Below are 12,071 nucleotides of genomic sequence, written 5' to 3'. Positions count from 1 at the left end.
TTATTTCATTGTTTCTTCAACAAGATTATACAATGCAATAATCAGCATCAGTCACTTAGGGCATGGTCATGTTGGTATAATTTATGATATATTGTTATGGTGTAGATATTAGGTGTCCCCCAAATGCTCATGTGTGAGGCAATTCAAGAAAGTTTAGAGGCGATATCTTTGGGTTATGAGAATCTAAATCTAATTGTTGTATTAATCTCCTGGTAGGAATTAAGTAGGTGATCAGTATAGGCAGGTAGGATGTGACTGGAAGAGGTGGATCAATATAGTATGCCTCTGAAGAACAGAACTGTCTCTGTCTCTCTCTGCTTCCTGGTACCATGTCCCCAGCTGCTTTCCTCTGCCATACACTTCTACCATGATGTTCTTCTTCACCATGTACCCTCAAAGAATGAAGTTGGCAGTCCATGGACTAAGACCTCTGCAACTCTGAGCCCCCAAACAAACTTTTCCTTCTCTAATTGTTCTTGCCAGGTCTTTAGGTTAAGGGAGTGAAAAAACTGACTAAAACATATGTAAAAGAAAATAAAGAATGGAAATAATTAATGAAAATGGGACACGACAAAAGCAAAACATGTTATTTTCAAGTAAATAACAAGCATAAAATTAAAATGATTGTAAAATTGGAAAAAATGTTTATATATTTAAACTGTTTAGACCAGAGAGATCCAATAGAACTTTTGTAGTGATAAAAATATTATATGTAGGTCTTTTTGAGATGGTAACCACTAGCCAAAGTGGCTGTTGAGCATTTGCAATGGGGAACTCAGCTTTACATTTAATTAAAATTTTATTAATTTATATTTAATTTTTTTAGCAACTGCTGTAATAGATGGTAGATGGAGATCTGTGTCACATCTTTAAGGACCAATTATAATATGAATTGCTTATAACTTACATTTTATTTTAAGTGTTATCTGGGCCTACAGAGTATTTTCCAAACCCAGGGTCTGCAGCTCAAAAATGGAACTATATACATTATATAACTCTTAAATTCTGAGTAACTTGATGTGAAGATTTGACAAATAAGTCCCATCAAACTTCTTGTTCTTAATTTTTATTGGTACATTATAATTGTATATAATAGTGGGATTCATTGTGACATATTCATCTGGGCTCGTAATGTAATTTGGTTAATTTAATTCCCCAATACCTCCCTTTTTCCTCCCCTCCTCCCTCCCTTTATCTCCTCCTCTACTCTGCTGATCTCTCTTCTGTTTCTGTGAGATTTCCCCAACTCCTCTATTGCTTTTCTTTTCCTTTTTTCTAACTTCCACAAATGAGACTCTTGACTTTTTGAGTCTGATTTATTTCTCTTAACATAATACCCTTAATCTCCATCCATTTCCTCTAAATGATATACTTTTGTTTTTCTTTGTGGATGAATAAAACTTCATTGTGTTCATATTCCTCATTTTCTTTATCCATTCATCTGTCCATGGCACAGGCTGGGTCTATAGCTTGGCTATTGTGAACTGCACCTCTGTAAAGATGGGTCTGCCTGTGTCACTATGGTATGCTGGCTTTAATTCTTCAGGATAAATACCAGGGAGTGGTGTAGCTGGGTCATATGAAGGGACAGGAAAAGGGAGGAACTGAAAAATGAAATTGACCTTTTTAATAGATGCTTTATGGTTTCTGAACATATTGCAAATTATTCTCAGTTTTGTGTATCTTAGCGGTATATTTGCCTCCGTAGAGTTCTCCTTAGAAATAACCAAAAAAAAAAAAAAAAGGAATTTTATTTATGTCAAAATGATAATTTTGAAATTTAACCTAGCTGGAAAACCAATAACAATCACAACAACAAAAATGAAAACAACAGCCCCACCAAATAAATCTGGCAGTGTGTAATTTGCATGAAATAAAATAGATTCCTGAAAGCCTGCCTTTGATTGTCTGCTTGAGAATTTTGTATTAATAGCACAGTGTAAACTTGATGAGCCCCTGAGCTCTATGTGATCACAGAGCTAAAACTGCTGTGATCACACTGAACACCTAGTTAGTTAGTTTCTTCCTCAGGATATAATGAAAGAGTCCACAGGCACAAAAAAGGAAGGAGACGTTTTAGGGAAAATGTGGTGATCTTCCTGTCAGGCATATAATCGTATTTAACAGTGTTGACTAATGATATCGGGCACTGACAGCTAATTATCTGAAGTGACTTTAAAGAGTTGCATTGGATAATTAATTTCCACAAATGATAAATCACAACATTCAAATGTCCTCTTCTGAATGTGATTCAGAAAGTTGTGACATTCTAATAAAAAATACTGCATTTACCTTTTAAGGATTTTTGGTACCTTAAATTGTTGTCCTGTTTTTCTATTTGGATGAACTTTACCTGACAGTGAACATGACGTACACTAGCTTCAACCAACTTTTCCTGTCACCAAATCCTCCAATATTTCTCTGAATATCTAATCATGTATTTTCATTATATATAGTTTTGAAGTCCATGAATAACAAATAGGGAGGAAGTTTCCTTCAATTTCTTCCTGTAATAAAAAATACAGCACTCATAAAACTTGATACGGATATTCTCACAGGTCAATGACATGTCTGAGGATGAAAAAGGATACATATTATTTTATTCCCCAAAAAGTGCATTTATACAATCTGTTGAGTGAGAAGGTAAGAATAAGTTGACATGCACAGTTCTTGCTTTTTGTAGGACTATATATAATTTAGTAGCAAGAATATTTTAAAAAGTTGGAACATGGTACATGTCTTGGGGCCACTTATAAATAATAGGCATTTATAAATTGCTCATTTTGGTTTTATGAGGTTTTATTTCAGACAAAAGAAATTGCGCTAGTTGGTTTAAACCAAATTTTATTTAGTGGAGGGTGTAATTAGACCAAAGTTGTTGAGAGGGCTGAAGACTCGAAACTGAGTTTCCAAGACCAACTAGTATTAAAATCAAAACACAGAAGTGGAATGTTTCCACTACATTCAGGTAGATCTGAAACAGATAGGCATTAGCTATGTGGTAGGCTCCAGTAGCGTCTCCGTCTACTTAAATCCAGAATCTACTGTGATAGGAAGCCAGTGCTGCAGTGACAAACACAGGACCAGTGTCTTTGCCTTGATTCACACAGGCATGGATATTCCGTGTTCTGCTCCTTCCCTTGCATATCTAATGTCCTCACTCAACTGTCCTGTGAGTGCATCTAATTGGTGGAGGCAAAGTCTCTGTTATAAGTCTCTGTTAAGTCAGGGTGTCTAGGCAAAGTGATTACATACATTTTAGGAGACCCTAGGTTTTTTACTGAAGTTGTAAGTTATTGATTTTGAGTAGTGCAGTTTCTCCAAATTTGTTATACTTAGTATTATGGCTATCTAAATTCTTTGTCTTTTCATACAAACTTGAGAATAATTTTGCAAGATATTCAGAATAAAAATGTTACTACATTGAAGAAAATTAGCACATCATCATCCCACATCTTACATTGCCCATGTTTTGATTTTATAGCAAGAATAGCTGAAATACGCTCATTTAATAAAAGTACCATACATAGTACAATTTCATCACCCCGGGCCTCACGTTGTGCAGTAGATCTCTAAACTTGCTTATCCTGTACATTGCCACTTGGTACCTTCTTGCCTACGTTTCCAGTGTCCACCTCTCCTTCTACCACCAGCCTTTTATTACCTAGCTCTTAAACTATCTCAAACAACACAAGCAGAGGACATACTTCCAAACACATTTTATGAGGCCAAAATGGATTTTCAACTATTGACCTTGCATACTATGACCTTGCTATATGCACTTATTTCTAAGAGTTTTTGTTTTTGTTTTCTTTTGGATTTTCTACATAGATAACAATGTCATTTGAAAATAAAGATATCTTGTTTCTTCCTTTCAATGTATATGTATTTTTTATTCTTGAACTGGTGAGGGTTTCCCATATGATGTTGAATACAAATATTGAAAAAGGGCAATCTTGCTTTTCTTTTGGAAAAATCATTCAATTGCTCACATTAAGTATAATATTTTCATTAGGTGTTTTGTAGATGTTCTTTATAAGACAAAAACTTTTGATTTTTATTATGAATAGATATTGTATTTTTGCCAAATAATTTTTCTACTTCAACTCATATTTTCTTCTTTCAGCATGTTAATGTAGTGGATCATGTTGAGTATATTTTAAAATGTTGAACCAGGCTTTCATACCTAGAATAAATCTCACTTTGTCAACATGTACGTTTTCACACATTGTTGTAATTTACTTGCTAATATTTTGTTGAGGGATTTTGTGTTTGTGTTACTGAGAGAGAGTGACCTATAGTTTTCTTTATCTGGTTAGGGTGATGTTGGTCTTATAAAATGTGTTAGGCAGTATTCTCTCTGCTTCTATGTTTTGGCAGAGACTGTGGAGAACTTGCAAAACTATAAATTTAGGGTAAAACTCACCAGTGAACCACTGGAGATTTATACTTTTCTATTTGGAAGGTTATTAATTATTGATTCAATTTCTTAGTAAATATATAGTGCTATTCAGACTTTCTTTTTCTTTTGTGAATTTTGTTAGTTTGTGTTTTTTTATGTAGTTGGTCCACTTCATCTAGGCTACCAGTTTTGTAGGCATAGGGTGGATTGTTTATAGTGCTCTTTTATCATCTTTAAAATCTACATGATTAGTAATGATAATCTCTCTTTCCTTTATGATGTTGGCTCATTATGTGTTCTCTTCATTTATTTTCCTGTTAGCCTGGCTAGAATTTTTATTAATTTATAGATATTGTCAAAATATCAACTGAGGTTTCATTTGAATTTCTCTATTATTTACTGCTTTTCAATTTTTTGACTTCTGCTTTAATTTTGATGATTTTCACCCCTGCCCGCTTCTTGTTTGCTTTAGGACTTCACTTTCTCTGCTTTTACTGAAACTTGGGTTATTGATTTTAGAACTTCTTTTCCAATATAAGAATTTAATGACATAAATTCTTCCATCTAAGTATCGCTCAGCTATATTGCACAAATTTTTGTAATCTGCATTTTCATTTTCATTTACTTCAAAATATTTCTAAATTTCTCTTGAGAATTCTTTGGGTAGGGTGTTGTTTAGAACTGTGTCACTCATTTTATAATATTGAGGGATTTTCAAAACATCCTTTAAAGTTTATTATGACAGAGGAAAACTTTTTGTATAATTCTGAATTTTTAATAAATTTTAAGTATGTTTTATGAGCCAAAAAGTGTTATAACTTTGTGAAATTTTCATGTGACTTTGAGGATGTAAATTCTGCCATTGTTGGATGGAATATTCTGTAAATGTCAATTTCAACAAGCTGATGGGTAGAGATCCTTGGTTCATGCATATTCTTACTAATTTTCTAGCTCCTTGATTGATCAACTACTGATAGAGAGAGGGTTACTGTATACATCTTAACAAAGACTTATTTAGCTCTCCTTTCAGCCCCATCAGGCTTTGGATTGTGCATTTTGATGCTGTCTTATTAGGTACATACCCATTTAGGATTTTTATGTCTTTCTGAACAATTATCCCCTTTATTATTTCTTTATCTTTTATAGTCTTTGCTCTAAAGTCTGCTTTCTGATATCAATACATAACTATTCCAGCTTCATTTTGATTAGTGTTAGCCTAGTAGATCTTTCTCCAGAAATTTACTTTTAAATTATGTGAGTCTTCATATTTAAGATGAATTTCTTACAGACAACATAAAGTGCCCATCCTGAAAACTTCTTTTAGTTGGTGTGTTTAGACATTTTGAAGTTATTACTGATAAAACTTGAATGAATATTCACCATATTAATATCTGTTTTCTATCGTTTGCTTTTGTTCTTTGTTTCTTTCCCTCATTATCTTTTACTGTCTTCTGTGTTTTAACTTAGTACTTTATATGGTTCCATTTTATCTCTTAGCATAGTTTCTTTATTCTTATGTTATTGACCCAGATTTCAAAATATACCACTTTATCTAGCATGAGCCCATCTTCAAATAGCACTCTATCACTCCAAATGTGTCACAGGTAATTTATAAGAATATTTCCACTTTCTCTTTTTGTCACTTCTGATATTTATGTCATTCATTTCACTTAGACATATGCTATATTTGGCCCATATATTGTACTATTGCTGCCTTAAATAGTTATCCTTCAGATCAATAAAGAATAAGAAAAATAAAAGCCAGTTTTAACCTTAACCATCCCTTCTCCTGTGCTCTCCTTTTCCTTACGTAGGTCTAATTTTTGACCTTTGTAATTTCTTTTTATTTGCCTAGAGAACTTGTTTTTTTTTAATTAACATTTTTGTAGGGCAGATCTGTTGGTCATGAATTTCCTCAGATTTTGTTTGAAAAAAGTCTTTATTTCTACATTTTCAGAATTTTTTTAATACCTCAAGTATTTTGCCCAATTCTCTTTTTGATTTTGTGGTTTCTGTTGAGAATATGTAATTCTTTGTCCCTCTATAGACAAGTTTTGTTGTTGCTCTTTGTGTGTGTGTGTGTGTGTGTGTTTGGTTTTCTGTTTTTCTGTTTTTTGCTTTTTTATGTTTTTATGCAGTTTGAATATGATATTCCTAGACATAGTTTTATTTTTAGTAATTGTTTTCCTCTGAGTTTCCTTCATCTGTGGTTTGCCATGTCATTAACTTAAAAAATGTTTTTGATAATTATCATTCAAAATTTTATGTTAGTGTCTTCTTTTATGGTGTTCCAATGATGTGTTTGCTATTCCTTTGAAAATTTTCTATAGTTCTTGGATTTTGTTAAGTTTTTTGTTATTTATTTTACTTCTTTACACTTCAGTTTAGGAAGTTTCAATTGACTTGTTTTGGAGCCCAATGATTCTCCAGCTGTGCCCAGTCTACTATTGAGCTCCTCAGAGGTCTGTTTCCTTGCTGTTACTCTGTGTGTGTATTTTAAATCTCTGGTTGCTCCTTTAGATACTTAGAATTTCCATGTCTCCACCTTCATTACTCATCTGTTCCTGTGTTTATCTACTTTTATCTGTTAAATTACTTTTCATATAAATAATTTTTTAAATATCATGTCTGACAATTATATAAAATATTGTCATTTTTGGTTCTGAAAATTGTTTTGTCATTTTTAAACTGTGTTTTCATCTTGCTTTTTGTGATGCCTTGCCTTGTATTTGATAATTGGACCTTAAGTAATGAGGCCCTTAATGAAAAAATTCATGTTGGTCAAATTAGGAGTTAGACTGTATTTAATGTTTGCTCTAGGTGTAGGTATGAGAGGCTTCACAATTCACTAATGTCTTTTTGTCTTTTTATTTATCTTCCCTCTTAAATTTTGATTTCACTAAGTACCTCCTCTCAACAACAATAGCTATCTTGTAGCTCTCTCTCTCAGCTTATGTACTCTTTCATTACACTAAAACCTGTTGGTGTAGTAGTAAAGAGTAAGGGTAAAAGGAACATTCCGTAGCTTTCTTATTAAACTCAGTCTTTCAGTAGGCCTCTGTCTTGGTTCTGTGTCCTTCAGAAGTGCTTCTCCAGGGGTCAAGCTGACCCCCCAGATTCATACTAAATATGCAGTGTTCTAAATCTGTGTCCTTAAGGCACTGACAGCTATTGACTCTATGGTTTTTATTGTTGTTGATATTGTTTTGTAGATGAGGCAGGAAGACTAAATTGCACTAGAGTCAGGGAATTACCCTTCCTACAGATGGGATATAGCTTTGGCAGAATCCTTTCCCTGCACAGTCACAGCCTTTATTTTGGAGAACTCTATGATGTATTTCATGATGGTTACTCTTCCTCTCTCCTTGCAGAGCTACAGCGGATCTTGGGCTTTCGTTATAAGAACCTACTTCTGTACTAGGAAACTGTAATATTGCTTTTTTATGTATTATTTTTTTTAGAGGAGATAGTCAAAAGCTTTTATGTGACCTTTTTTGTCACAATGTCCCTCAATATGTGAATCAGCTCTGCTACATTGCTAAGTATGTCTATTACAACTATGCATTCACACACTAGAAATCTTAGTGCAGAGATTTTGTTGTGTCTCTCAAATTTTCCTACCAGTATTGATGTGATTGGTTTTGTGTATTGCCTAGTTTTTCCCTTCCCGGAAGAGTTCTTCATTTATCAATTCTTTATTAAATTTTATCTAATTAATACACTTATTGTTTCCTCAGGTTTGTATTGCTGTTCATTTTCTAAATTCTTGATTGAAAAATTTTGTTTCCTTCCTTTTTTCTTGTTTAAATATTAAGTGACATTTTTGTTTAAATGAGCTTTTATATAAAATGTTCCAAAAATTATCTTCTGTTTACCTGTGATGTTAATTGTCTATTTTGTTCAAGAGTCATGTAGAAGAGTATTATCAAATTACCAAGTGTTTTTCTGTCTAAGTCTGCCTCATGTTTAAATCTTACACATTAATTTCTGTTTTTGTTAATTTTGTTCAGTATCTGTATAGTTACTTACACTCTTTTTTTTTAATACCCAATTTACCAATGGGTTTTGCACATTATGCCTAGGGACTTTAAAAGAAAGCATGGTATCTGTTAATAGACAATAGATGTCTGTATGTGAATCTGTAGACTACTATATTTGTGTTCCTGTGAAATTTTCCTTGTATTTTAAACAAATGTCAAAATAATTAATTACATGTTTTGATATGGTTGCTATAGCTTGATTCAATCTTAGGTCAAGGTAAAAGATCCACATAAAAAGAAAAGGAAGCATATGAAAAACAGAACAATTTTAGAAGAAAATACAGAAATATTTTTTTACTAATATTACTAATTTATTAATATTAAAAACATTCTTAATTCAAGATGAGGAATGGTTTTTTAAAGAAGCCATGAACATGTCAACCATTAAAATGATAATTCTATTATATTATGTTAAAATACTATATTTCTAAAGACACTGAAGGAAATGAAGACATACCACACTCTGGGTAGAAGACATTTTTCATATATAATGCGTAACTCTCAGAGAATCATTATTTAAATAATAAATAACAATGCGTAATAATAAGTATGCATTGATTAAAAGTAAACAAGTTGATAGGGAAATTAGCCAACAGAATAATAAACATTTTTATAGATGAGAAAAGAGGAATGGTCAATAAACAAAAGAAATTATTTTCTACTTCATTGGTAGTCATGAAAGTGCTAATCAAAGTCATAGAGGCATAGTATTTGACACATCTAGAATGGCAAAAATTAAAATCTCAAGATTTTCTGAGAAGGTGAATCAAAAAAATCTCTTACACTGATGTCAGCTTGTAATTGGTGTAACTGCTTTGGGAAACAGTTGAAAGTTACCTTGTGAAGCTGTGCATGGTTCTCTTTATGCTGGACAATGCCACTCCAGGGATCTTAACAGAGACCACACATTCTTCCACAGGTGTACCAGGAGATATATGCAGAAACATTCATAGTTCATAGTAACTGCATTAGCACAAAACAAGAAATGATTCAAATTATTTTGACAGCAGAATGAACACAAAGGGATGTTCTTACACAACAGTGAAAATTCAATGAACAATCACCTGCAGTAATTTGGGTACACTTAAAAAAATGTCAAGTGAACTCTTTTTTTAAAGATGTTACAATATTCCTTTATACAAAGGTCATCAAATTATCAAATATGTCTTTAGTGATTGTTATATATTCAGCAAATGGAAAATTATTTTTAAGTCACAGATTTGGTTGTAGTTCAGATATCTGAAAAGATATTAGGTAGAGTCATTATTGGTAATCTAATACTTTGGGATTCAAGTTTACTTATTTGTATTTAACAAATGACAATATATGTCAGGTTGCATTTTTGTATTTTGTGACTATTACATTGAAAAGAGGTAAATAAAATTATTAGTATTTTTAAAAAATTTTCATAACTTTCTCTAGGGCTGATTTTTTTTACTATAGACTTATTAAAAGATTTAGATAGTTAACAGCTGTTTCTGAAAAAGATCATCTGTATTTTATCTTGATTATTTTCAGAGATAAACTTAATTTCCTTAATTATTAGTCAAAACTTCTAGAGATTTAATACATACCATATAATAATTTTAAATATTTCTAGGTAATTTCATAGATTCATTTTATTTATCCATTTGTGTTCAGTTCTTTACAGTGTATAATTTCAGTGTTCCCAGAAAAGCAGCAGTTTTTAGTCTCATGTTGACTTTTCACTGATTTCAAAGTAATGATGATAAGTCATATCTGTTTCTTCTCTGGATAAATGGTACAATCTGTCCTAACTGGGTTCTAAATGTATGACTCCAATACAGTAATACATGAGGATGCATTAATTTGTGATAAAATTGATAGGTAGTAGGCAGACATAAGCAGTGGGAACCTGAGGGTAAAGGGATAAATCTATAGACAGTGCTTTCTTTTTAAAAGTAATTTACTTAGAGCCTCTCTGGCCCTGCTCTGACTTAAGTCAATAGGACATGTTACATTCTCCAGCAAGCAACCTGTTATCTGTAGGAGAAATGCAAGCCCAAAGACACCTCCTTGCCAATACAAGAGAGCAAGTTACCCCCCAAGGGGTGACTCTTGTGACACTTATGTAGATCAAAGGTTCCAGAACTCAGGAAGACAGTATCATTAGAAGTAAAGCCCACCAACCATAAAATCTGTAAGAACAAGTTTCAATTAGAACATGTCAGCATAGGCCACTGTGACCCAGAATTGCCTTTGGAAATTTTGCATGTCATTATATTAGTAAAATTTCACCTGTCTGGGTTTTGCCTGCGTGCCTATGGGTAATAGCATATGCAGTGGAGATTAGGAAATCTAGTGAAATCCTGTTGTTAGTCAAAAGTACAGAGCTTGACCTGGGCAGGACTCTCTGGAAATTTCTTCCAGTAAAACTGGAGGCCAGGATCAGGGGTTGCATCATCCCTCTCCTGAGAGGACCCACTCTCTTTTTCCCATAACAATGTCCCTTTTAACTTTTTCCTTTCCCTTATAAACTTCTGCTTACTACTATGTGTGACTAGATTGAAATTCTTCCTGTGGGTTTGCAAAGAGCAAGTGGTTACAGGTGGCCACTTTGGTTCTGTGGGTAGACCTTGCTGCCGCAGTCTGGCTGGGCACAATTCAGGAGCCACTTATCAAAAGAAATGAACTTTATTTTTAGAACCACACGCCAAACAAAACCGCTCCTCAGGAAAAACCCTCAGAGCCCAATTGCCACCACCGGCTTCCCACAAGCCTCTCTCTCAACCACAAGCCTCTCCACCTCCCACAATCCTCCTGCTCTTGAGGCCCATTGGCTGGGTCGCGTGGGCGGAGCCAAAAAAGTCCCCCAATGAGCAGCTCCGTGGCCTGAAAGGGCAGGGAAACAGCCCAATGAGCATCACCGCAGAGGAGCCAATCAGCTAGATGTTGCTGGGGCCGCTGTGAGCCAATCATCAGCTGGCAGTCTGAAAGGGTGGGGAAACAGCCCAATGAGCATCACCGTAGAGGAGCCAATCAGCTAGATGTTGCTGGGGCGCTGTGAGCCAATCATCAGCTGGCAGTCTGAAAGTTTGCTGGGGCCCCTTCGGCTGTGGCTCTCAACACCTTGCTCTGTAACAAAAATAAGTTAACTCTTGCATTTTATTTTTGTCTGTTCTTCTTGTGATTTTGGATAATTTGCATGTTTACTGAGGTCTATATTTTTCATGTTATCTAGTTGATATTACAAGAGTAGTGTTAACCAAGTGAAATAATGAAGTATTATCAATGTAAACTAAATACATTTATTTAATTATAGTTTAATATTTAAATTATTATGTATAATAGTTCACTATGTAAAGAATTAGCATGAGGTCTTGTTAACATGCAAACCACACTGTCCAAGAGGGATTTTTCTGCCACTTTTTAAGTATTTAATACTGATACTTTTCAAAATGAATAAAGCAAGCCAGGTGCAGTGCCTAAAATTGCAGCTTCTGGGAAGAATGAGGCAGGAGGGTCAAAATTTTAAGGCCAGGCTCAGCAATTTAGTGAGATCCAACTCAGCAAGACCAATCCAAAAATAAAAAATAGAAAGGGCTGGGGATGTAACTCAATACTAAAGCACCCCTGGGTTCAATCCCCAGTGCCCCCCCCCCCATCCC

Source organism: Marmota marmota, unplaced genomic scaffold (genome assembly GCF_001458135.2).
Source record: "Marmota marmota marmota unplaced genomic scaffold, marMar, whole genome shotgun sequence".
In the NCBI taxonomy this organism is placed as follows: domain Eukaryota; kingdom Metazoa; phylum Chordata; class Mammalia; order Rodentia; family Sciuridae; genus Marmota; species Marmota marmota.
This window is presented reverse-complemented; position numbering follows the sequence as displayed.